A 26,910-nucleotide genomic window follows, 5' to 3' on the forward strand; every position below is an offset into this window, starting at 1 on the left:
CCCATATGATCCAGCCATACGACTCTTATGGATTTACCCATAATCGATGAAAGCCTATGCCCATACAAAAACTTGTACACAAATGTTTATGGAGACTTTATTTCAACCAGTCCAAAACTAGAAACAACCCAGATATTCACCAACAGGTAAATGAATAAACAGTATCCATGTAATAGAACTCTTCCCATGAATAAAAAGAAATGGACTACTGATACACATGACAACATGGATGAATCTCAAAATAAGTATACTGAGTGATACAAGCCAGAACTACAAGTACTTACTATGTTTCTTTTGTATAACAAACTCTAGAAAATGAAAACTAATCTATAGGAACTAAAAGCAGATGAAAGTGTGGTAGTGAGGAAGTGTGGGATTAGAGAACACTAAGAAACATTTGGTGCAATAGATACTTTGATGATCTTGATTGTGGGAATGGTTTCACAGCTATATATATACATATATTTATGGCAAAGCTCACTAAATTGTACATTGCACAAACATGCAGTTCATTGTACCTCAACTAATTTCTAACAAATCAAACCCTTCAAGAAAATAATATACTTAAATTGGTAAAATCAACAGAGTTCTTGTAGTCTAGATTTGATCAGTTAGAACATATAACAAAATATATTTTACAATGCAATCTATGGACACATGCCTATACAATATTTGCATCATATGGTATGTAATTACTAATACTTATAGAGCTTCTAAATAAATGAACAATTATATTTTAGGCTTAAAATATTTCCATTTCAATATCTTGCAGTTATCTTTAATATTTCTAAACCTGATTTTCTCACTCGTCATATCTGCTATTATTGTGTTTCATTGTTTGCTTATTAAATAGCATCTCAGTTTACTCAGTTGCACCAATCAGAAGAGTGGTATAACTTTTTTTTTCCCATTTCTCTATCGACCCCCATACTCAATCTTGATTCAATGTTGTTTATTTCTTAAATTTCTTTATTCTACTTCTTTCCATCTGCATTTTTTATGACCGTACTCTAGAGTAGTATAGTTTCTTTCCTGCACATGGAAACATTCTTCAAATTTTCTTTGAGTTTTCAATAGTAACATTTTTAACATCGCTTCTCAATGCCCCGGGGAAAATGTGAACACTATACAAATTTACTTTATGAAGTTTACCTGCTCTCTGAATTCAGCTCACACTACTCCATCCCCCTGTCTGCATTATGACTCCATGTCACCAATGTGCTGAACTTGCTTTTTTTCTACAGTGAATTATGTTCCTTGTGGTATTCATATGTGTGTTTCCTTCTGCTGAAACACTAATTCCCCTTTTTTGGTGACATAACTCATATTACTTACATATGTTCTAGTTTCAATATGACTTGCAGAGTGAAGCTTTCTTTACACTTTAGACTGGGTTGAGTCTCCCTTGTGCATTCTCTCATAGCATCCATTAGACCTCTATCATACATACAGTGCATTCTCTCATAGCATCCATTAGACCTCTATCATACAGTGTATATATTTATAACGCCATGAAGTCTGTGAGACCCATGAGGACAACCATTGTGTCCTCACAAGTTCCTGGAACATAAAAGAACATAGTAAACATTGATCGATTAAGTGCATATACACCTAATAAACCTCCAGCACCACACAGATGAGGAATTTGAGGTCTAGAACTTTCCTCAGTTCACAGTCCTATTGGCTGAAGATCAGAGCTGGTAGTAGTAATCTAGCCTCCTGACCTCAGTTCAGTACTTGTTTGCCTACAACATTATATTACTTAAAGTTAGCTATTTATATGAATAAATCTCCAAATTTTAGATACTTACATGATTTCTCCCTTACCTAGTGACCCAGTGTTGATGTTGCAGTTCAGACAACACTCCTCCTGGTTGTGATACAGTGACCAGACTCCTTCCGATTTGGAGCTTTCCACTTTCCCCACAAGGCTACTTAGTTTATCCTAGCAGCTGTCTCTATTCCATCCAGCTGGAAGGGAAAACGAACAAGAATATCATCTGTGGGAGATTTCTGTGGGCTGGACCTGAAAGTGATGCATGCTACTTCCTCCCACATTCCATTTGACAACATAGTCACACTGCCTCACCTAACTGCAAGAGACAGTGAGAAATGGAGTCTAGCTGTGTGCCAAGAAAAATGAGATGATAACCCCTCTCTGCCAATTACAATGCACTGTAATTAATATCTAGATTCCATAATGTCAAGATATATACATTCTATTTTAAGGCAGCACCTATAAAGCATAAGCTTAGCAAAGTTAAGCATAACCCAGTGTCTAATAGATTGGCTTTAAATTTGATGGGCAGAATTTAAAACATATGACAGAAGAATGGTATTTCTATATAATTTAAAGGTAATAAAACTGTAATCATTTCTTCTAAGTAAAATATCCTAATCAGAATCTGAATTACATTTCTAATCTTGTTAGGTGAAAATTATTATAGCTACTTATTCTGCCTTATAGTTTCACACACTTGTTAAACATTAAATTGGTCAGAGCGATTCTTTTATTTGCTTAAAGGGTGAATTACCATAAAGGTCATTGAGGTCCATCTGCTCTAGATGCAAACAAGGGAGGTTTTACACTGGATGTGAAAAAAAAATTTCATTTCACTTATTATCATCAATTTCAACTTTCTTGCCACTTCCTTGTGCTGAGGAATACTCCACGTGAGCTTCAGAGTGAAACTGTCACTATAAATAGTGCACAAGGAGCACAATGGTTGCAAGTTGAATTGACTTAAATTGCAAGTACTACACAACAAAACAGAGAAAAAAACTTATATTGTCTATGATGCAAGCATACAAACCAGAAGTCATTTTGAAAGCAATCTCATTTTTAACTCTGTCACTATTTTGTTCCTTCAAAGAGTAACTTTTTCAAAAAAAAATAATAATTGTATATTGTCACGTAAATTCACTCATGTTGCACATGGGTTTTGGTCGCTATATTTTGCTGTGTGGAGATAAATTTCCTGAAGAAAAATATTTGATTTAGTTGATGCAAGTGTAAGAACCATTGAGAGATGACAATGATCTGCATTCATTCTGTTTCAATTTGTGTCTGAAGACAAAAGTCAATTCAGTTTCACTAGACCTCTGGCCTATGCTTAGTAGTCTACTGGTTAAGATCTGGCATTCTCACCACCATGGCTCAGCTTTGTTTTCTGGTCAGGGAACCATACCGCCCATATGTCAGTTGTCATACTATGGCAGCTGTGTGTTGCTGTGATGCTGAAAGCTATGCCACCAGCATTTCAACTATCAGCAAGGTCATCCATGGTGGACAGGTTTCAGCAGAGCTTCCAGACTAAGACAGACTAGGAAGAAGGACCTGGCCACCCACTTCCAAAAAATTGGCCGTGAAAACCCTGCAAATAGCAGCGGAGCCTCGTCTGATAGAGCACTGGAAGGGGAGAATCCTGCCGCAAAAAGACCGGGCAGGGTTCCGCTCTGCTGTCCACAGGGTCACTAGGAGAAATTGACTCCAGGGCACTAACAACAATGGTCTATGCTAATTTTCTTGGCTGTGCCTCTGCATATTTTGACAATCCTGGCCAATAGTCTATTGGCATCACAGCCGATAATCAGGGAGTAATAAAAAAACATAAAAATATCTCCTTTAAACATGTTCACAAATTAACAGCAATTTATATAATTATATGATTTTTTAATTAATTTATTTTCGGATGTTCATCATATTTCAAATTCTGTGTAGATTACATCATGTTCACCACCTGAAAACTAATCATAGTCCATCCCCTCACATGTGAGCCTAATCACCTCTTTTGCCCTCCCCCTCCCCCCTTCCCCTATGGTAACCACCAATCCAATCTCCAATGCTATGTGTTTTTTTGTCGTTGTTTTTATCTTCTCCTTATACACAATAGCCAAGACATGGAAGCAACCTAGGTGCCCATCAAGGGACGAGTGGATAAAGAAGATGTGGTATTTATACACGATGGACTACTACTCAGCCATAAGAAATGATGAAATCTGGCCATTTGTGACAACATGGATGGGCCTTGAGGATATTATGCCGAGTGAAATAAATCAGGGGGAGAAAGTCAAATACCATATATTATATGATTTTATGTTTACTTATTTTTCTGATAAACAATAATCTGTTATTAGATTGTTTCATTATTATATACTATTTTCTTTGAAAATTTTCAATCACCTCAAATTTAACATCTCAACTGTGGGGTACTAAAGAAATCCACATATTATAAGAGAAAGGTATTTCTCACCCACTATTTTACTAAATTAAAGAAAAACAAAAATACAGATTCAACAGTCATTTGTGTAATACATATGTTAATTTTGTGTTATACATGTCTGTTATATATACCGGGCTTTGATGAAACAATGGATTTTTATCCTTGATAGTGAGGGATAATTTTCATGCCACAATTATAAGCATAACCAAATAGAAAGAGAGAACTAGATATATAGATATATTGGTCTGTTGTCCGTCACTAAGGCACTAGAATGTATGGAATGGTCTTGGACAAATATATATATATATATATATGTATGTATGTACAGGAGGGCCCTGTCCACATAAACAATGTGATTAAATTGTCCAACGACATTCTTCATAGAGCTGGGGCACCACGTCTTCCTGCTCAGTGCTAGGACTCATGTCATGGTGTTCCTTATCATCAACTGTGCAGTTCTTATCACCACTGTGGGCATATTGACTCGAAAGCGCTGACACACAGGTGTACACAGGCTCCAGCCAAAGTGTGGGTGGTAGACCCCAGGTGGACCTAAGTCATAAATCAGTATATCAGCACCTTCTTGTCCCCCATCTAAAGTAACCTCATCAAATAAATTATTACAGGCCAGTGGGAGTGATCCACTCTCTAGGCCAGCCTCCTGTGACTGGGGTCTGGTGGCTGGGCTCAAGTTGACCTAATCTGCCCAAGATCCACAGCTCCTGGGGCCATCTGCTGGAACACATTCACGGGACAGAGAGCTGGCAGAATGATAAGGTATGATAACCCTAGAACAATGTAGATGTTTATACATACTTATAGTTTATGCACTTGATTTTAAAAGAAATAAGATCAGAAGTTATCCCATACATGAAGTGCAGAAAACAGAAAATAGAGGCAGAGTTGAATATGAGAATAAAATTTAGTATTGGGATAAATAATAGCATAAGACTTATTTATAAATGAAAAAGAAAAAAGAGAATAACCTTAATTGGAGTGAATATCATATGTCAAGGCATATTATAGAATGCCTAATTAGAGAAAATGAAGAGAGAACATTCTCACAAATGAACTGGCCAGCATTGTATGCTCTCAAAATAACAAAGTCATGACAAATTATAGCAGAATGTGTATTTTGTACCTGAAATCTCACCGATGTTGATGTACATATACATTCTTTAGTATTTAAAACTGTTTGAGACCATATTTTTGATAGGCTTTCAAAATACAGCATAGATTATAAAAAGAAAGAGTAATCCAGGAGGCTCTTTAATGTGTGCCATACCTTGCAGAGAGTAGCAAATTAATACTGGAATCCTCCAAAATAAATAAATTAAAATTAATTAGAAATAATATTTTTAAAATTTAGGTTAAACAATCGTCAGTAATTTAAAAATTATATATCTACAAGCTTACATATGTTAGCAGTAAAGTTTCATTAACACAGAATATTTTCATTTATATGTATGATAATATACTTTTTGAAGTTCACTACACAGCTGATTTTCAAGATTTTTCTCTTGATGCTGATTTTTTTTTCAGTGTCTAGACTCACAAAACCTGTTCTATTCCTGGTGAAATCATATAAATTGCAATGTTCTCGTTGTGTAGCACTGCTTTATAAAATAATTATTTGTGGTATTAAAATGATACTTTATCAACGTTAAAACTTTAGCTCTTCAAAAGTCATTTTTTTGCTGAAGAATATTAGCTCTGAGCTAACATCGGTTGCCAGTCTTCCTCTTTTTTTTTTTTTTTTTGCTTGAGGAAGATTAGCCTTAAGCCAACATCTGTGGTAATCTTCCTCCACTTTCTATGAGGGTCACCACCACAGCGTGACTGACAAGTGGTGTAGGTCCACCCCAGTGTCCAAACCTGTGACCCTGGGCTGCCAAAGTGGAATGCCACTACATCACAGGGCCAGCCCCCAAAAGTCGTTTTTAAGAAAACAAAAAGGAAAGCCACAGAGCCAGAGAAAATATTCGAAATACATAGATCTAAAAAATATTTTGTATCTAGAATGTATCAAAAAAACCTTATGACTCAATAATAATAACATAAACAATCCAATTAGAAATGGTCAAAATGTAAATGAACAATTCATAAAAGAAGATATATGGATAGTCAATAACATAAAAATTTCTTAAACTCATTACTTCTCAGGGGAATGCCAATTAAAGCCACACTCTGTTAACAACACACACAGAGGAATGGTTTAATTTTAAATTTTCTAAAAAGGGAGAAATAAAAAAATAGAAAACAGACAAACAATAATTGTTAGAGGAACTATGGAGGAACTATAATGCTGGTGCATCTGCAAAATGGGGTAACTGCTTTGGAAAACTATTGGTAGTTCTGACAAAGTTAAACACACAGCTGTTATAGCACCTAGACATTCTACTCCAAGATAAATAAAAAATATGTCCACACAAATACTTTTAAACAAAAATTTATACAGCTTTATTTACCACAGACCAAAACTGGGAGAAAAGAATAATCAAATGCCCATCAATAGGTGAATGGAAAAATAAAATTGTGTATTTCTATAATGAAACACTACTTAACAATAAAAAGAACAAATTGCTGATACATGAAACAATACAGATGATTCTCAAAATCATTATGCTGAAAGAAGCCAGGTGTCAGAGAGTCATAATGTATTATTTTATCCATATAACATTCAATTGAAAACTAATTTACATATAGACAAAGCAATTCAGAGATTGAATGGCGGTGGATGGAGGGATGGACTGCAAATGAGGACAATGGGCATGTTGTGTGTCTTGATTGTGGTAGTAGTTTCACAGGTAAATACAGCTGTAGAAAGTCAATTATAAGCTGTCAATGAGTGCAGTTTATTATACCTCAACAAAGTTGTTTTAAAAAGTTCAACGGCTGTTTAGACCCTTAACAAAAGTGATCACTGTAGAAATGGAGGAACATATGCACACAGACAGCATTTTTTTATTCTCTCTCTGTCTCTTCGAGTTATCCTGAGTTAGGATGGAAACATACATATTACCTGAGTCAATTCTAGTTTATAAAATTATCCTGACATAATAATTACTAATGTCCTCTTTTATTATCAGAAGTTGATTGTGTTGGACAATGAACCATATGGTCAGGATACGATGCAAAATTAAATTCTCAAGGCCGCCAGTTAATAAGTGATTGGGTGGCATTTCACCTCAGGTCTCTCTCTCTTAAGTTGCTACCTTGTCCTCGACTTTGCTGTGTGGTTGTTTATACACCCTGCTTCTCCCTAGTTTACATGAATCCGCTCTCTGTCTTCCTGATTATGAACGTACTAAAAAGACAATGCTTCCCGAGACAGCATAAATAATCTGTATCTGCCGGACATATGTTATTGTCTTTATCTCACCATTTTTTGGCTATATGTCCTTATAGAAAAAGTTGTGAAAGTTTGTTATTTTTAATGGAACAATGTTTATCAGACTGATTATGGTAAGGTACCACCATTTAACTATTTATTACTCGTCTATTACGTGACAGGGACTTTTTGGGGCGCTAAGAAACATAAAGGATTAAGATATGGATCTCACTCCAGAAGTCTCACTGTCTGGTGATGAAGACAGGCGTGAGTGTTTATGACTGCCTTTCAGCAACTCTAAGTCACCACCGATTGTAACACAATTATTTTACACACCATTAAGAGAGAAAAAAATGCTGTCAATTAAAACTGACCTAAACCTCTCTCATTACTTGAGTTATGACACACATCCAAATTTTAGTGGTATTATAATGTGGAAAAATATGCATTTAGAATACTTGAAATATGATACTGGCATTAACGTGATAAATGCTCTATCAGCGATAGACAGAGAACACAGTGAGAATAGTAGTAGCTAAGGCTGATTTTTCTTGGGAAAACAGAGCAGAAGATATTTAAGCTACATCATAAATGATAAGTAATATTTAAGATATGTCATAAAGAATAGCTGGGAATTTTATGGCAGCACATTTAAGTAAAGAAAATAACATCACTCTTCTGTGCCTAAATCCTATAATCCTACAGTGACACAGCAGTAAAACGGCGGATCATAATTGTGATTTGCCCTCCTGTATTCAATGTTATTGAGTGCTACTGTCTGTGTCTGTCATTATTTTAATACTTCTAACTTTTATCTCTTCAGGCCATAGTTTTTAATCTGAATGGGATAATTTCATGCCCTTCTTATCCGGGTTGTAACAGTTTGCATACTACCATCAGCTGCTAGCTTTCAAAGTTAACCTTTCAGACTTTTCTTTTTGTTGTTGTTGTTATGATATTGAAGTATTTCTCTAGCAAATTCCATGTGGAAATGCCATAATGTTATTCTCAGGCCAGAGCTCCCTTGAAAGTTTTCAGGCATTCTATTTCTGTAATGTACAGCCATTTTACACGAGGAGCATTACAACAGAGAGATCTCAGACGCCTCCGTCGTCTGTGCCTCAGTTGGAGATTTTCTGCTACAGTTTGATGGGGAACTCTAGCATATTAGTTTTACTGATGAGATAACTATTAACATGTAGTTTTCATAATCCACGATTAGATTCAAGAGCAATATCTAATTTCTTATGGTCATCTATACCTTTTTGGCTATATTATATCAAAGGCAGTGAGCTTATTTTCAAGAAAAAGAATCACATTTTAAAAATGTATGACAATTTTTAAGATTACATTCCCCAAAATATTCTTTTGAATTTCATTAACACCTGCTAACTGTGATCAACTAATAACGTATAACGGATATACCAATAAAGGATAAATGGTCTATTTTTCTTTCTAACTTCCTTGTATTAATACCATTGCCGGAATAAACACATAAACATGTATATTATCCCTATGCTTTTGAAGACATTTTCCATGAACATAAAAATGTAATTGCAGAATCACTGCTTAAAGCAGGTTTGAAGAGACATTTTCAATTTGCTATACAAGGCCAACAGTGTGCAAAGTTATTTCTTTGAAAAGCTCCTTCAAAAACTTTAATAGGGATTTCTTTCCAATTCTCATGGAGAAGATAATGACTAATTTTCATGTTAATTCTATGACCCTGATAGAGGGCAATTATCTCTGAAAACCAATCAAATATTCATTAGAGATGAATAAATTTGTTATTTAACTTAACTGCCTTTTTAGAAACTCAAATGCCAATTTTAAAATGATCTTAGAGTATTTGACTGCATCAGCGGGCCCACATTTTAAGGTATTCTCTATCTATGTGCCTTACTATATCACTTTAAACACCACTATTCTTAACTACTTCTAGATCAAATTTACATAAAAGGATCATACTCAATATGATGTATGAGAGCATAAAAATCCAGAATGCAACTATAGTAATAGCAGTGGAATGAAATTTAATGCACTGTCCCCTGGCTGGTCATGTGCCAAGAAAGATATTTAAGCAACTGCTAATAAAGGCAGGTCCTCAGATGGGCTGATTCCACTCTGTGACAGCTGGTGAAACAGGAGTAAAGCGAATCCACGTGCATTATTGCTTGTAACCACTAATACATCCAAAGAATCACAGGAAGGAGAAATGCTGTCATTTTTCCCCCTCTAAGAATGTAGTTCATTTATGTTTCAGCTTTTCTCCCTAAAGAATATCAAGTATGGGATTTCTTCTGTCAAGTAAACTATGTGAATTCCCAATTTTCCTATTGAAAATTAAAAAGTAGTTGCTATAAAGTCACACATTATTGACAAATTGGCTTGGTTTTATTTTATTTCCTGTTTTTTCAATTTTTTTCTTTTACTTTAAACCAGATAGCTGTAAACTCATCATCCAACAGAAAATACAGAACATTATCTATATTTGTATCTGCTTCGGTTCTCCATTTGCCCATCTTCCCACTCTCTAAGTCAGAGAAAAACACCAGCCCAAATGGTGCTTTTATCATCTTTTGAAAAATAGTTTTACTACACATATCTTTATGTAGCATGTTACTCATAGGTGCTTGTTTACAAATTCTACATAAAGAGTTTCACCATATTAGCATTTTAGAAGTTGCATTTCTCATAGAAAATTAAATTTCTAAGATTCATCTGTATTAAATTTACTTCTCCATATATCTAGGTGTCTTTTAATTTATTTCAATATTTTTAACATAACTTTAAGTTCTGTTATGTGCATTCTTAATTTCCTTAAAATTGTGTTGTAATTATAAATAGTATTTATTTAAAATTAAGTTTTTAATTTTTACTGATATAGAGAAATACAATTAATTTTATATGACTTTTTATCCAATTATCAATTTTTGAAAATTTAAAAGTTTTAATTGTGGTAAAATACACATAACCTAAAATTTACCATCTTAACCATTTTAAAGCATACAGTCGAACAGTGTAAGTACCTTCCTATTGTTGTACAACCAATCTCCAGAACTCTTTTCATCTTGAAAAACTGAAACTCTATACTCATCAATCAACTCTCCATTCCCCCAACTCCCTAGTCCCTGGCGACCACCATTCTACTTTCTGTCTCTATGAATTTGACTACCTCATATACATGGAATTCTACCATATTTGTTGTTTTGTAACTGGCTTATTTCATTTAGCATAATGCCATCAAGGTTTATCCATGTTGTAGCATATGTCAGAATTTGCTTCCTTTGTAAGGTTGGATGATATTCTATTGTATGTATATACCACATTTGTCTTACCCATTTATCCCTCAATGGGCGCTTAGATTGCTTCCACTTTTCAGCTGTTGTGAATAAGGCTGCCATGAACGTGGATGTATGAATATCTCTTTGAGACCATGCTTAAGATTCTTTGGGGGATATACAAGAAAAATGTAATTGCTGGATCACTTTTTAATGTTTTAAATTTTTTTGAGAAACTGCCTGTTATGGACTATTAATAATGGATTGCCCACTCACTTTTGTGTCTTTTCCCACAACGCCAGAATTCACTCCGGTAAATTCAAAGGATCTTGTCACAAGCGACTGATGTTCAGGAATGTTGGTAATGACCCACTCATCACTTTATAGAGACTCAATCAAATGTCACACATTAGATCATATGAATATCATAAGAACATGTTAATTAACACCAAACACAGCATTTAATATGCAAGGGGTTACAAAGTCCATGAAGTCCTTGGCGTGGTCCATTGAGTGGGAACGGGAAATCCGTCCAGCAGAAGAGGATGGTGAGAGGCACGGGAGTCAGCAAGGCGACCAGCAGCATGTTGTCTTCAGTTATGGCTCCCTGGCATAAGTGTTCTGTCATCTCTTCCTTTTATGCCGGTTCCATATCTTTTTGGTTTTTTTCCTAAAGATTGGCATCTGAACTAACATCTGCTGCCAATCTTTTTTTTTTTTCTTCCTCTTCTCCCCAAAGCCCCCCAGTACATAGTTGTATATTCTAGCTGTAGGTCCCTCTGGTTGTGTTATGTGGAATGCCACCTCAGCATGGCCTGACCAGCGGTGCCAATCCGCACTGGGGATCTGAGCCTGCAAAACCCTGGGCTACCCAAGTGGAGTGTGCGAACTTAAACACACGGCCAGGGTGGCCCCTGCTTCCATATCCTATCCAGGTCTGCAGCTGTGCCTTCTGGTTGTCTCTCGTGTGTCTGTGGTGTGGGGTGTTCCATGGCTGTTCCTTTAAGGCCTTGTCTGTTATGCCCATAACTCCATTTTCTTGCACTAAGTTCTTAACATGAGTTCTTCCATTTTGTATGCCCTCTAGAGTGCCGTACTTCTTTCCATAGCAGCTACACCATTTTACGATCACACCAACAGTATGCAAGAGTTCCAATTTTGCCATATCCTTGCCAATAAATGTTATTTTCAGTTGTTTTGGGTTTTTTTAATAGAAAGCATCCTAATGGTTGCCATGTGGTAAGTCTTTGTGGTTTTGATTTACGCTTCCCTAACGGTTAATGATATTGAGCACCTTTTCATATGTTTATTGGCCATTTGTATGTTTTCCTGGGAGAACTGTGCATTCAAATCCTTTGTCCATTTTTCAGTTGGGTTGTTTGATTTTTCGTTGTTGTTACTTAGAGTTATAGGACTTATTTATGTACTCTGAGTATTAACTCGTAATCATATATATGATTTACAGATATCATTTTCCATTTCTGAGGCTGGTCTTTTCACTCCATTGATGGGCCAACTACCTTTTTAAATTCACTTGAATTCTATTGATTGTTCTATAAATGTGTTTTAAATTTTAGCAATCTGGCCATGTGCAAATGACAGTGCTGTTTTTCCCATTCAAGATATTACATATTTTCATTTGATTTTGTGTCTAATTGTGCTACCTAGGCCTTTTGAACAATAATAGAAGCATTAATAATGGGAAACTTATTTTACTACTATTTTAAATAAGTGTTTCAAATACTTCCCTACTTAGAATAATAATTACCATAATTTTAAACAGTTTTAGATTTGCAGAAAAGTTGGAAAATTGAGTACAGACATGTCTATTTAGTTGTCATGTCTCCTTGGGCTTCTCTCATCTATGCCAGTTTCTTAGAGTTTCCCTGTTCTTGATGAATGTTTTGAGGGATGTTGGTAAGGTGTGTCAAAAGATAACTGGGGCATATTAAAAATGTTAACAGTTTATTTGAGCAAAAATTGATTCTAATCAGGCAGCACCAAACCAAAAGTGGTTAGGTGTACTCTGCTCTCGGGAACTAGTGAAAGACTCATACAGAGAAGTTGTGGAAGCAAAGGAAGAGAATTATTTGACTGAGTCTAGCTTAAAGCCTAGTTGCTGGTTTGTGACGCTTGTCCTTAGCATTTGCCTTATTTGGGAAAGCCTAGTTAGCTCTTTGTGATGTCTACAAGTGACTGCAAGAGTGCCCCGAGTATTGATTTTGAGCTTACAAATAAATTTCAGAAAATAGTCAAATTCTCAAATATAAAACCCATGAGTAATGATGAGTGACTATATATGGATTACATATGTGTGCATTTGTATATAAAAACCTTATTGTGCAGAGTGGCAAACAAATAGATGTGAAAATTCCCCCCTGAGGTCAAACAAGGTATTGCTGCTTCAGTCTCATGCAGAGATTCCCAGAGACTAGAGACTATAGGGGCAGTGCAATGTAGTGTGAGAAGCTCAGCTCCGGGCCATTTGAAGGACCTGAATCCCCATCCTGGTAACTGTTATTGGGGTGGCCTCAGGCAAGTCATTGGACATTTCTGAACCTCTTTTTCTCTTTTGTAAAATAAAGGAAATGGAATCTACTAGGAGGAGTTCTTTTGAGGATTTAAGATTACAAGGTATGGGAGACATGTATATTTTCCCTCCAGGAACGTGGTTCAGCATTCACCAATTTTATGTTCACAGAGACTTCATAGAACAAAACTACCATGAATAATGAAAACTTACTGTACGTGCGAGTGTTTACAGGCCATATTGACAAAATATAGCTATACAATGGAACACTATTCAGCTGCAAAAAGGTACAGACTACTGACTAATGCTCAAAAACATTATGCTAAGAAGCCAGACACAGGAGACTACATACTCTATGATTCCATTTACATGAAATGCCCTGAAGAGGCAAATTTATTGAGACTAAAAGTAGACTAGTGGTGGCCTGGGGCTGGCGGTAGGAATGGAGATTACCTGTAAACAGGCATGAGGGATCTTATTGGAGAGAAGGAAATGCTGTCAAAGTGATTGGTGGCGATGGTTACACCACTCAGTAAAGTTATTAAAAATCATCATACAATTGTACACTTGAAATGGTTGAATTTTATGATATGTATCATATAATATATATATCTCTCTCACAACTGTTGTATATTAAAACTATTATAAAACAATAAGGGTGACCTTTTCAACTAATTATTTTATTTGGAGGGAGATCTAGCTTGTAATTACCTCCTTCAGTTCACAAACTGTTTTCCTCAGTTTCCTGAACTAAATTTATTGTTGCTATGTTATATATCTCTTGTCCTACTCTGACTTTCTGCATCAGTGTTTCTTCTTGTTACTAGCATGTTTGATGCCAAAGTCACTCTAGTGCTTCTGAAGTCCAACATGTACCTAAAAATGCCCTGCCTTTATCATCTTACTCATGTATCAGTTCACTCAATAATCATTGCCAACTGTGTGCCAGCACCATAGGAATCCCTGGAGTTGGAATGCTGGCTAAAACAAACATGGCGCCTATGCTCTTGGAATTTATTGTTGGAGAAGTCTTTTTATTCCGGGTTATGCTACAATGGTTCATTGCTAAAGAAATTGGAATAACCTATCTAAATCCTTCCTAGCCCACACATACACTCTGACAAAATTGACCGTTTTCACTCCACTTAAATAATCATTTGGAGATGAAATAGACTGAAAATAAAATGATAGCGATGCCATGAATTTCTCATTCCCTGATCTTCCACCACTGGACTTAAGTAGAAATATTCTACGCTTTCTATGTCCTCCAGGTTGTTTTAGGTGATGAAAAAATATCAAAATAAATTTCTGTACTGCTTAAGACACTGTTATGTATAATTTTCTGTTACTCATAGCCAACCTCTAATTCTAAACTTTTAGGAATAATTGAAGATAACCAGTCCTTTTACAAGTAAGGGAAAATAAATTTACTTCTCAAAGCTAAAGTGCCAGAATTACATAATGAATTTTAGTCCAAAGTAAGTGTTCATGGACATTACTTATCAGAACTGGAATTTTAGGGAAAAGAAAAATCATAGAAGCAACCACTGGCATGACGAGGAAGCATGCAGGCAATTAAAAAGCAGTGCTGCATAGTGATCTAAAGCACAGATTATACATATTGACAAAAAAAGAAGCTAAGTTAAACTTTCTATGAGTCATTTACTCTTAAGTAAAATGTTTAAAATTATCAACTGTGCTTGAATTATTGGTATAATAGGGTTATAACATTTATCACATAAAGAAAGATTTTCTATCTCTATCTCTGTCTCTAGTTTATCTGTTGTCCTTAGCACAATGCCTAGAATACGGTAAGTACTTAACCAATATGACTCACAGTTATTTGCTTTACTCTATGCTATTTTGTCTTTGTTTTTCATTAATCCTACAAGATTCATGGTTTTATCTCTTAGGCCACTTCAAGCTCTAAGTAGAGTGGCTTGCATATTTGAATGACCAAAATAATTATTATGAAATTTAAAAGTTCTTCCTTCTTCAAGCTTCTTTTCTCATAATATTACTGGGGAATATCTTCGTCTTACTGGAATTAAAATAAACTAATATTTTAAAACTATGTGATACTATTTTATAAAACACTCATTTATAAAAGTAACTGAGGCTTAGGAAGTTGAAGTTTCTAGCCTAAAATCACAGTTATTTAGTTCTAAAGTACAACTACAGGCTCCAGATAGTTTAATAACAGTCACATCTATTTATTCCCTATCACATACTGTTTCTTTTTCTCTTTCTTAACATATTTTGTGAAGTGACATTTTTAATTTTCTTTAACGTCATAAAAAGTCCAAAATTATTATTGAATGTCATTTTAGTAAGAAAGCTTACAAATTAGCTTTTCTTTAACTTTTTTATTCTTCTTGAGTCCTAAAGTCATTGTATAAAACAGTGAAGAGGCATGTAAATAAATCAAGACTCCTATAAATAAGTGTCCTTATTATAGACTGCATATGGTTTGCCAAAAAGGATTATTTTTAAAATAAAGAATAGTGAATAATCGTGACAGTTCAAATTTTGTACCAATAGCACCTTCCATTAAAACTGTATTATTATGTTTATATGATTTCGTGGAATTGTCTTGCAGCAAAGAGGCAAACTCTCTGACAGACTCTGGCTGTGACTGTCGCTTTAACAACCATTCAAATTAATATGGGCTGTGTAGAGACCAATATGTCATTATCTGTTTAAATCGCCATTATTTCTATAGTGTTTCTGCTTCAAGAGTCTGCTGAAGCTTGCAAAATAGGAAAATTTTAAATAAATTAGGAACATGTTTAAAATAATTGAAAGGCTTTTCAAGTCATCTTTCTTTCCATCATCAAACCAAGTAATATAGGTACCCTAAATTGCATATTCTGATTGAAAACACTTGACGTTTAATCGATCTTTTTCCACATAGACATGAATGCATTGACATTGCAGAGAAATATTTTCCTGATACTTATTTTTGTTAGATACAGCATTGGCTGGAAGCTAAAGTAATGTTTAGCAAGCCAGAGAGTGAGAAAATAAATTTTATGAAATATAAGTTGCATTTGTTGAATAACCTAGAGTTACTTCATATGTTTTTCACTGTGATGCTAGGATTTCTGAAGCTGTCATTAGTCCACAACCTATATGTTTCCTTTGAGATTCTTCCTTTTAAACAGCTAAAATCGATCCATGCAAAGACATGGTAATATCCGCAGAGCGTGTTGCAAATGTTTGGAAAGTACACATCGAAGGGCTACACCGTGAAATGATCATTGCACTTTAGTATTGACAGTGACATGAAAGGACATTTAAGATAACAATTACAAGACGTATTTTGGCCATTTTAAATATTTTTGAAACCAGAAAAAGCTTCTGTTTTTGTCTATTATTATACTTCTTCTCCTACAGGGTGTACACTAGTTCCATAAGAGATTTCAGTCAAGTGTTCATCAGCCTTTAGCCAAATCTCTTTGCTCTTTGGTCTTTATAGTAAACGATCAAGATATTTACTAACATAGACCATGGATTTGACTAAATATTTAATTCAATTATTAACTCATTTATTCATTTAGCAAATATTCCTTCATCACATAAGTCCTGGGAATTGTGGAAATGAATAATACAAAGTAATAATAAATCTTGCTTAGTTGGCAAGAAAGATAATAAACACATAAACAGCCAAACAAGACAAATTTATGTATTCGCAACTGTCATGGCATAAATAAAATAGGGTGGTGGGAAATAAAGGGCCAGGGTGTTGTGTGTGTGTGTAAGTGTGTGCGTGAGCTATTTCAGCAAAGGTATCCAGGGAAGTCTTCTCTGAGGAAGGATATAAACTACCTCGTGAATGCTGAGAAGAAGGAAGCCGTGTGATGACAGGTTCAAAGGACATTTTTTTTTTCCCCACAGCTTTATTGAGATATAATTGACATACAACTTTGTGTAAGCTTAAGGTACGCAACATGCTGATTTGGTACACTTACACGTTGCAAAATGACTACCACCATAGCATTAGCCAACACCTTCATCGTTCCACGTAACTACCATTTCTTTTTTGTGGTGGGCACATTTTAGACCTACCCTCTGATAGAGGAAACACACATGCCAAACTTCTATATGAGAGAAACCTTGGTGTGACTTTGGAGAAGAAGGAAGTAGAATATAAAATAAAAAATACCAGAATTCATACCATGAAGTAAGGTATGTATAAGAATTGCTTTTATTAAACTTTAAATTGCTTTAAATTTTTAATATATTTGAATTTATAGATAGATCTAGAGACTATGTATATATGTGCATGGGCTTACGATAAAACATGCACATCTGTATTTATCATCTTTCCTAAGAGGACTAATAGATTTTAATAGATTTAATGTGTGATTCCAATAATGTATTTCATGTACAAGTATTGTGGCATTTCTTAGAAGGGATATAATTCATCTTAAACAGATACAATAATTAGCCCATACTCATTCTAATTTATTTAATACTTATCCCAGCTTTTTGGATATTAGATTAGCAATTTAACCTGTGGAAATATATTAAGGTTGATTGAGGAAGAGAGCAAAGGAATGTGACCCTTCAGTAATGAGAGCAGAATAGGTATTTATATTATTCCCCTCTGTAGGGTGTTTTGTGAAAATTCTGTATGTATTTGACTTGGGGAGTTTTTATCAGGGCAGAACGATTATTTCCTCTAGCAATTTTCACCTCATCTACGTTTCAATTTGAGTTTAATTAATTCACCTTTTGAGAAAATTCAAAGTAGAAAATAAAGAAAACTATAGCTATATATGAAATATTGGAATCTTTGAATTCATAACTCATATTTTGAAATATCTAAATTTGTTTACATTTTGTTTTTCCTTTGCCCCAGAAAGAATATCATTGACCTATTTTGTAATAAGTGTATAAAGGCATAACTACAGCTTAAGATTTTATTTATTTATTTATTTATTTATTTATTTAAAGATTGGCACCTGAGCGAACATCTGTTGCCAATCTTCTTTTCTTCTTCTTCTACTTCTTCTTCTTCTCCCCAAAGCCCCCCAGTATGTAGTTGTGTATATTTTAGTTGTGGGTCCTCCTAGTTGTGGCATGTGGGATGCTGCCTCAACGTGGCCTGATGAGCGATGCCATGTCTGCGCCCAGGATCTGAACCAGTGAAACCCTGGGCCACTGAAGTGGAGCGCGTGAATTTAACAACCGGGGTGGCCCAAGATTTTACATTTTTTATGGGCACAGATTTCAGAACAGCATACAAAATATATTCTAAATATTCAAGTAGTTTTATTGTCTTCTGTTACTCTCATTTTAAAAGATCTTTCCAATTTGAAGTTTAGTTAAGCGAAAAAAACAAACCCATCCATGGATAGAGGTTAAATCAAGCAGGATAAAATGACACTGACTAACTTTCCTTTTATATAAGACAGAGAAGATTTCCACAAATTTTTGGAAGTTTTTATTTAACTACCTTTGTAACTTGTAAGATATTTTTAAAATATGTCCTGTTTATTATCTCAGTTCTTGTCAGTGTTCCTGTCATTTAGCAGGCATTAAGTACATAATTTCTAATTCTGTAATAAGTTAATTATCACAGGACATTTGCATAAGTTCAGTTAATATTATACTTAATCACCAGTACTTAGAAACACGACCATATATAACACGAGGAGGCATCTTTTCTGTTCACTTCAGAGATGGACTTAACCTCACCTTTGGTGGTTGTAGATATATAATGAGCAACTCTAAGAGTAGAAATGAGGTCAGGAGGATATAATCAGGGGAATGCTATTTCTTTGTTAGAAGGTGTATAGATACCTATATAACTCAAGAAAACAAATATGATTGGGGATATGACAAGCAGAATTTTGTCTCCCATTGTTTCTAGTGGCACTCCATGAATATGTTATGTTATGTAGTGAAAGGGATGTTACAGATATAATTAAGGTTACTAATTAATTGTCTTTAAAATGAGGGGGTTACCTTGGATTATCTTGAGGGCCCAGGTTAATTACGTGATCCCTTAAAAGCAGAGAGTGGGAGCAGAAGAGGAAGTCAGAGAGATCTAAAGCATGAAAAAATTCAACACACCATTGTTGACTTGAACTGAGGAGGGCTCCTGTTAAAGAAATGGGTGTTGTCAGTCCTGCAACTGCAAGGAGCTGAGTTCTGCCACGAACCAGTGAACTGGAAAGGGGACCTGAGTTCCAGATGAGAACCAGGGGCCTAGATCAGACCTTGAGAACCCAGCCACCCTGAACCTGGCTTCTGACATGCATTAACTGCATGATAATAAATGGGTGTTATAAGCCGCTCAGCTTGTGGTAATTTGTTACAGCAGCAATAGAAACTAATTTAGTGGTGTGTGATTTAGAACTAGAAAGAAACAAAGGCTAGAGATCAGCTTAATGAAAATAACTAGGAATAATTTGGGTCTACTTGAGAAAAGATTTTTTTTAAATGTTAATTCCAAAAAACCAAAAAACAAAAAATAAGGCAAGGGCTAGGCAATGGGAATAATGCCGCTGAAGTTTCAACATGGAGAATTTTGAGACGAGAAAACTGTATTTTTCCCAACATGGTTCTAAGAGAAATGGGAAGCAACCACTTGATGAGAAGGATGGACTTCATACTGTCAGAGAGAAAAGAGAAGACAATTTTAACAGTATATTAAATGGTATATGTGGTATATCCAAATGGGAATTGACCTTTCAAAGTTATCATAATATGTGGGTGGAGTTCATTTTATCTAAACTTTCTAAACACTAGAATATTGGCTGTAATTTCAATTGGGTCCCCTCAGTTCAAGTACTATTGCACAATTCTGGAAGTAAATTTAACCTAGGTTTATATAAAAATTGCAACATGAATATTTGAGACTGAAATATCGAATTATATAGAATTTAAAAATGTGCTGTCTCATAAATTATGAGCTTAAGGGTACATATATCACATATGCATACAACACATACAAACATACAAAGGAGAATACATATATAATAGCATCTGTAACCCACTGTACACACTAAACATTTGGATGTGCAAATATCTTCATATATCTTTACCTTTTTGAATATTTAGGTATTTAATTGATCTATTAGAGAAAAATAAATTTAGTCGCTTATTCTGGAGGCTTTCCTCCATTTTAAATTTCCCACAAATGTGTTCATTTTTCTATTTGACAAATAAGCTTAGAATACTAACAGTTCTCCAGGGATTATTTTGGTTGCTTAGGATACTCCATTGAACGTGGGGCTTACAGTATGGAAGAAACCCCCTCCTGGAACTTGAAGTCTACTGAAAGAAAAAGACATTGCTCAAGCAACCACACAGATTAATGTGAAACTGCACCTGCCAGTGATGTTGCAAATTCAAGGAATATAAGAGAATATAGTAAGGGGTTTTACAGAGCTGAACGAGATTCTATGAAGAGTTAATATTAGAGATGAGGATTTAAGTATGTATTAGATATACGTTAAATAATGAGGTGAAGATAGGGAGGGGAGAGCATGTCAGGCAGAGAAACAAGCCTCTGCAGTCACTGCAGTGGGGGGGGGGGGGCATGATCAGGGTGCCAGCTTGAATGAAGGCCAAGTGACTGGTATAAAGAAAGTCGGGGGGCGGGGTGGGTCTCATTCAGGATAATCTGGGGAAGTAAATTAGAGATAAATTATGCAAGGGACCTGTGGATCACGTGGTTTGCTTTTTGATCAGATTTAACAGGAGTTTGGGGAATAGCTTAGAAGTAAGGCTAGATGCAAATGTTGTTTAAAGAGATCTAGTGTGTATTTCCAATGCCATCTGGAGAAAGAACCAGAAAAACATAGTCTCCTTCTACAGCTGGTCTTGACTTTTCACCAAGCGATCAGTGAACTGTGCTTAGTCGCAGCAGAGAAAGGATTTCACTCAGGTGTTCTTTGAGGGAGGGGGTTCCCGTCGCACCATTCTCATCCTGGTCCAGTTTGCTCTGTGCTGGGCTCCTTACAGTGGAATTGGTTTGGTTGAAATTTACATGCAGACCCAATCTAATCTCAAACAAAGTGATAGGATGTTTCTGAGCAAGGATACACACAATACATACGTACGCATATATATGTACATTAAAACATGGAATTATAAGAAATAATTAGCGTAATAGAGGCAGAAAAGGAGGAAAAAATAACAACTGGAGAAAATAGAAAGCAAGTAGGAAGACGGCATAGATGAATGAAACCATACTGATGACATTCAATTAAATGGTCTAATGAAAAAAGCAGAGATTATCAGATCGGACTTTTAAAAGACCTATATTCTGCTATCTACAATAAACCCGTTTTAAAAATATAGACCTAGCTAAGTTAAAAACTAAGTAATGGAAAACATATATACAGTAAAAATTCTAAAATGAAACAAAACCTGGGTGGACTGTACAATATTGGACAAAGTAGACTTCTGAACAAGAAATATTATCACTGACAAGAATGTTTTCTTGTAATAGAGTTGTCAACAAAAAGACATATGTGTGTAGCTAATAGCAGAGCTTCAAAATGCATAAAGCAAAAACTGATAGAATTGAAATAAGAAATAGGAAAATCTACAATTATAGTTGGAAATTTCAATATTCTGCTGTCTAGAATTGATAGACAGTAAATTAATACAATCACAAACTTAAGCTAACTAATATGTATAAAGTACTCCGGAATACTCCTGGAATAAAATATTCTGAAAGAATAGCTATTATTTGTATATATGGAACATACACAAGAATAGGCCCTATGATGAGCCGTAACACAGGTCTCAATAGGTTTCTAAAGATTGAAAATATACAAAGTATGATTTTCTAAAGAAGAATTAAATTAGAAATCAATAATAACAATAGTGTCTGGAAGATGAAATTAAACAATAGCATACTTCTAAATGACATTTTCCTAAGCAGTAGGTAATAGACAGGACTGGAAAATGGGACTGTTAGTCGAGAATTGAACAATTTGATGCCTGCCAACAGTATATGCTGTGCCACATGAGATTCTATGAATGTACACACACACACACACACGTGTGTACACACACATGCATGCACATACAGCCATGATATAATTCATCCAATAATTCAAGGATATCACAGTTTTAATTTTAACATCACAGGCATCAACAAACTCTCTCTATACACCAATCCAATAAGACTCTTAAGAGAATTCAGGAGAACCAATCAAACACAAAGTGTTAGAATTCTTCTTTACCACCTGGGAAGATTTTTGGAAATTTGGAGTCTTTGGAAATTTGTGGCTAGTCTTCTACCTCCATTGTTGTCAGCATTTCATTCCACAATATCATAACCTGTGCCTCCATAAGAAATGAACTTGAAACATTAAAATTTCCAACTGAGTTAATCTACCGAATCGTGTTTGTTAAAAATCATTGTGTTGGCTTAGCCATACTATGAAAACTCTGCAAAATATTACCCATCTACACCACCTGGGTTCCAGGTTCTAGAGCATGGGGGAACATCCTGCTTCATCTCACCATCATCCTATGTGCAGAAGCATAGAACCCTGCATCCCAAGCGTAAGGGCTGTTATCAAAACACTTTTCACAGATTCTACCTTTTCCTATGTCGTATGTGTGGATGAAGCTGGGAAAAATGTTTCCAGAAATAGGATATATGGGATTTTGAGATACAGTGAGGGTACGTCATATGTTTCAACTATCTAGGATTTAACCAGGAGCTTAGACTAATTAAGAGTAAGCCATAACATCCAAGTTTTATAACTTGACCTTGAGGCAAATAGTTTGTTTACAGAAAGTAAATAAATAGATAGGTATCACTTTACATAGGACAAAATGAAGAATGTTTTCTTTAACTGAACAGACTGCTATTTGATTATCATCGCTTAACTTTGCTTTACGGGCTAAAGTAGACTTCATTCAGAATGACAGAGGCCATACGCAACAGTTTTTACTTCTTAATAAATTGACTATGCTACAAAATAGAGTTACCAAATCTACAAATTGCGGCATAAGGTATTATCTCTTTGAAATATCACTTGTTATCACAGATAATGGATTTAAATTAGAACATGTTTTACACCACAGAAATACTGTTTTCTACTTCCCCTTGAATATCTACTATTACAGACGCTCACAGCTTCTTAATCTCTTCTAAAGCAGAATTAATATAAAACTATTTATCAAATTATGTTAGTCATATTTCATTTTATGAATTTCTCCTAAGACTGTCATGTCAATTTAAAGTACAGATCCCATTCACTATTAGATAGTACATGATAGAAGTTATGGCACAGTAATTATTCATCCTGTTGTCTTAAAAGGAACAGCTCTAAAAATTAAGTCATCAGTACATTTCCATGTTGATATTGCAAACAGTTTGTCTTTTGGCCTCTATGCTTCACTTTATGGGAATTTCTAGTTTCACCAATGCTTACTGATCAACACACTGATTTTATATCCCTACTGAGCCTTCATTCTAGAGTGCAGAAGAAGCCAGTCTAGAATCTCAGATATAAATTCGAATACAATCAGCACGGCTGTAGCTTGGCATCCAGTACTGAAAGAGAGTCCACGTGCTTATTGAGCTATTTCATGCTATTTTGCTGAAGTCATGAAGAAATCAACTGCATCGCAGCTGCAATATTTGACCCTAAGTGTGTAGATGACAGCAAATAGCCTCAAACTAGCTGTTCAAGGAATGCTCACCTAGTCCCATCAAGGTCTTCATCGATGTTGAATGCTTAACTGGCAGGTGCTGTAAGACTTTACCTCTATTTGTACTTAACAGTAGGCTTATTTAATATGTTTTTAGTTACTTTCCTAAATGTAGTTAAATTAATTACAATTACTTTAGATTCCTTATCTTGCATTAAGAATAAAAGCCTGTTTCAACTATGATAATGACAATCTGAGTCTAGAATGATAAAAAATAGCTTTACTCAATTTGTATTGACATATGGTAATGTTTGCTAATTAAGTAGTGTTGAAAGGGAGGGATTTTTTTCAATGAGACAGAATTAGAGGAAAAAATAGTTTATTATAAATATTGCCTGATATTGATTTATCTTGCTTTTTTAAAGAAATTCAGAGTATATAAGGCTAAAATAAAAATTGCCCATAATCCTACCCTCTAGATAATCACTGTTGAAATCGAAGAGTGGCAACTTCTATAGTTTTGCTTGTTATGGCTATAGTTTGGAGACCATACTTAAGATTAAATTGTTACCCCAACTTTTCATGTAAATAATGAAACTAGTTCTTAGGCATCTTTCTGTCAGTGCTAGAATTACATCAGATTCAAGGAATTAATTTTTCATCTTAAGATGATTATATCACTGCAAACTTGTATTGTGGATGACTTCTGCATGCATTTATCATATGTAAAATGTATTACCCAATGGCTTTCTACTTAATACTAACAACTCAATCGTTAAGAGGGAACGCGAGCATTTCTCCTTTTAAAAAGCCAGAGACATCGTATCAGCAATTTCAGGTGTGGTGATGTTGACCAATCCCGAATGGTAACAAAAGGCATTGAACAAATAAGGCAACTACTGACATCCCTCATTTCCCCTTCGTATCACAACTTCTAGAGCAGTGTTTGGTGACAGTCTTAAAATAAAAATTTGTAAGGACATATATAATGTATTATGACGGTTAATATTGCATGTCAAATTGGCTGGGCCATGGTGCCCAGATACATGGTCAAAAGTTATTTTGGATGTTCCTATGAAGGCGCTTTTTAGATGAGATTAAATTTAAATCAGTGGACTCGGAGTATAGCAGATGACCGTCCATATTGTGGCTTGACTTCATCCAATCAGCTGAAGGCCTTAACAGAACAAAGTCTGACCTGCTCTGAGCAAGAAGGAATCCTGATAGCGGACTGCATTTGGACTCCAACTGCAGCTCTTCCCTGGGTCTCCAGTCTGCAGGCCTACCCTGAAGATCTCCAAAATCATGTGAGCCAGTTCCAAAAGATAAATTTCTCTCTCTCTCGCTGTGTGTGTGTGTATATGAAGTGAAGCATAAAGACACATATATACATACACACATCCTGTCGGCCCTGTTTCTCTGGAGAACCATTATTAACGCATGTATACATGTATTTAATAAATATATTTATCTAGGAGAGAAGTTTTGTATCAACATTGGAATTTGAACAGAGAGGTATGTTTAAATATGCAGTTTGTTCATAATGGAGGTGATCTGTTTCTATAACGGTCTGATCCACGTAACCACCACCACCAAGATATTGAAAATTGCCTGTATGTTTATCTGTCTCCCCAAGAAAGCTATTGGTTTGCTTTTTATAACAGATAATGAGTTTTTAAAAAATTCTCATGTATGATTTTTGTAGCTCACTTTTTACATATACAGTGCTTAATAAATGTTGTCTAATTCATGATTTTTGGGCCAACTTTCTCACCTCTGGTTCCCATTTGGTACCTGCTTTCTCTCTCAAAGCTTCCATAACTTGCTCTGTGTCAGGGCTCACTGCGTCAGGCCTGCCTGGCATCATATTTTTCTGTTTTTTATTTCAGCCCAAGGCCTATCCTTACTTCCAGTAGAAAATATTCTTGTTTCCTATCTTATTTACTTCTCAAAATAGCTTTTTATTAGGCACTATTCTTGTTAACATTTACATAGCATAAAAATCACACTCACAGAAATTAAAGTAATGCCCTTAAGATGTTCTTAAGCATGAAACAAACATTAGACATATCAAGGCATGGTCCAGAATATAACCCAACGGATCCTCCTTCCATGTTCTCACGTTATTGAATGTGCCTTACTTTGTCTCCTTCTTTCTCTCTCCCTTTAATGGTTTAATTCTGCAGAGTTGAATGTTAAACATGTTTTATAATCCGCAAAATAAATCCTACTTGGTCTTGATGAGTTATCCTTTTAAATGTTGGTAAATTTGAGTTGCTTTATGTTACTGAGGATGATTGCGTCTAAATTCATGAGGCATGGGTTAGATTAGTCTAGTTTTGGCGGGGGGGGGGGGGTTTGTAACGTCTTTGTCTATTATCGACACCAGAGTAATCCTAGTTTCATCAACTCTTGAGAAGTATTCCCTCCTCTTCAATTTTCTGAAAACTTTATGTAGAATTTTAATATTATCTCTTTCATGAACAGCTTTCAAAGCTGGCTTTCAGTGGTCCCCACCTCCTGGTATTGGTGGCCTCATGTAATTCTCTGCCCTTGATTGTGGGCTGGACTCAGTGACTTGCTTCTGACAAACAGAATATGGCAAAGGTGATGGGATGTCACTGCTGAGATTAGGTTGTAACAACTGTGGCTTAGCCTAGCTAGCTCTCTCCCTTTCATATTCTCTTTTGCTTGATCTGATGAATCAAGATCCCACGTGGTGAGATGACTTATGAAGAGGCCCAAAGCTAAGCAATCTGTAGAGTCCTCCAAACAAGGGCTCGGGAGGAGCTGAGGCCTCAACCCAACAGTCCACGGAAATGAATCTTATCAACAACATGTCTGAGCAAGGAAGCAGAATCTTCCCAGCCAAGACCTGACTGACTGTAGAAATGTGAGAGACCCGGAACTAGA

The sequence above is a fragment of the Equus asinus genome, chromosome 2 (genome assembly GCF_041296235.1).
Source record: "Equus asinus isolate D_3611 breed Donkey chromosome 2, EquAss-T2T_v2, whole genome shotgun sequence".
Lineage (NCBI taxonomy): Eukaryota > Metazoa > Chordata > Mammalia > Perissodactyla > Equidae > Equus > Equus asinus.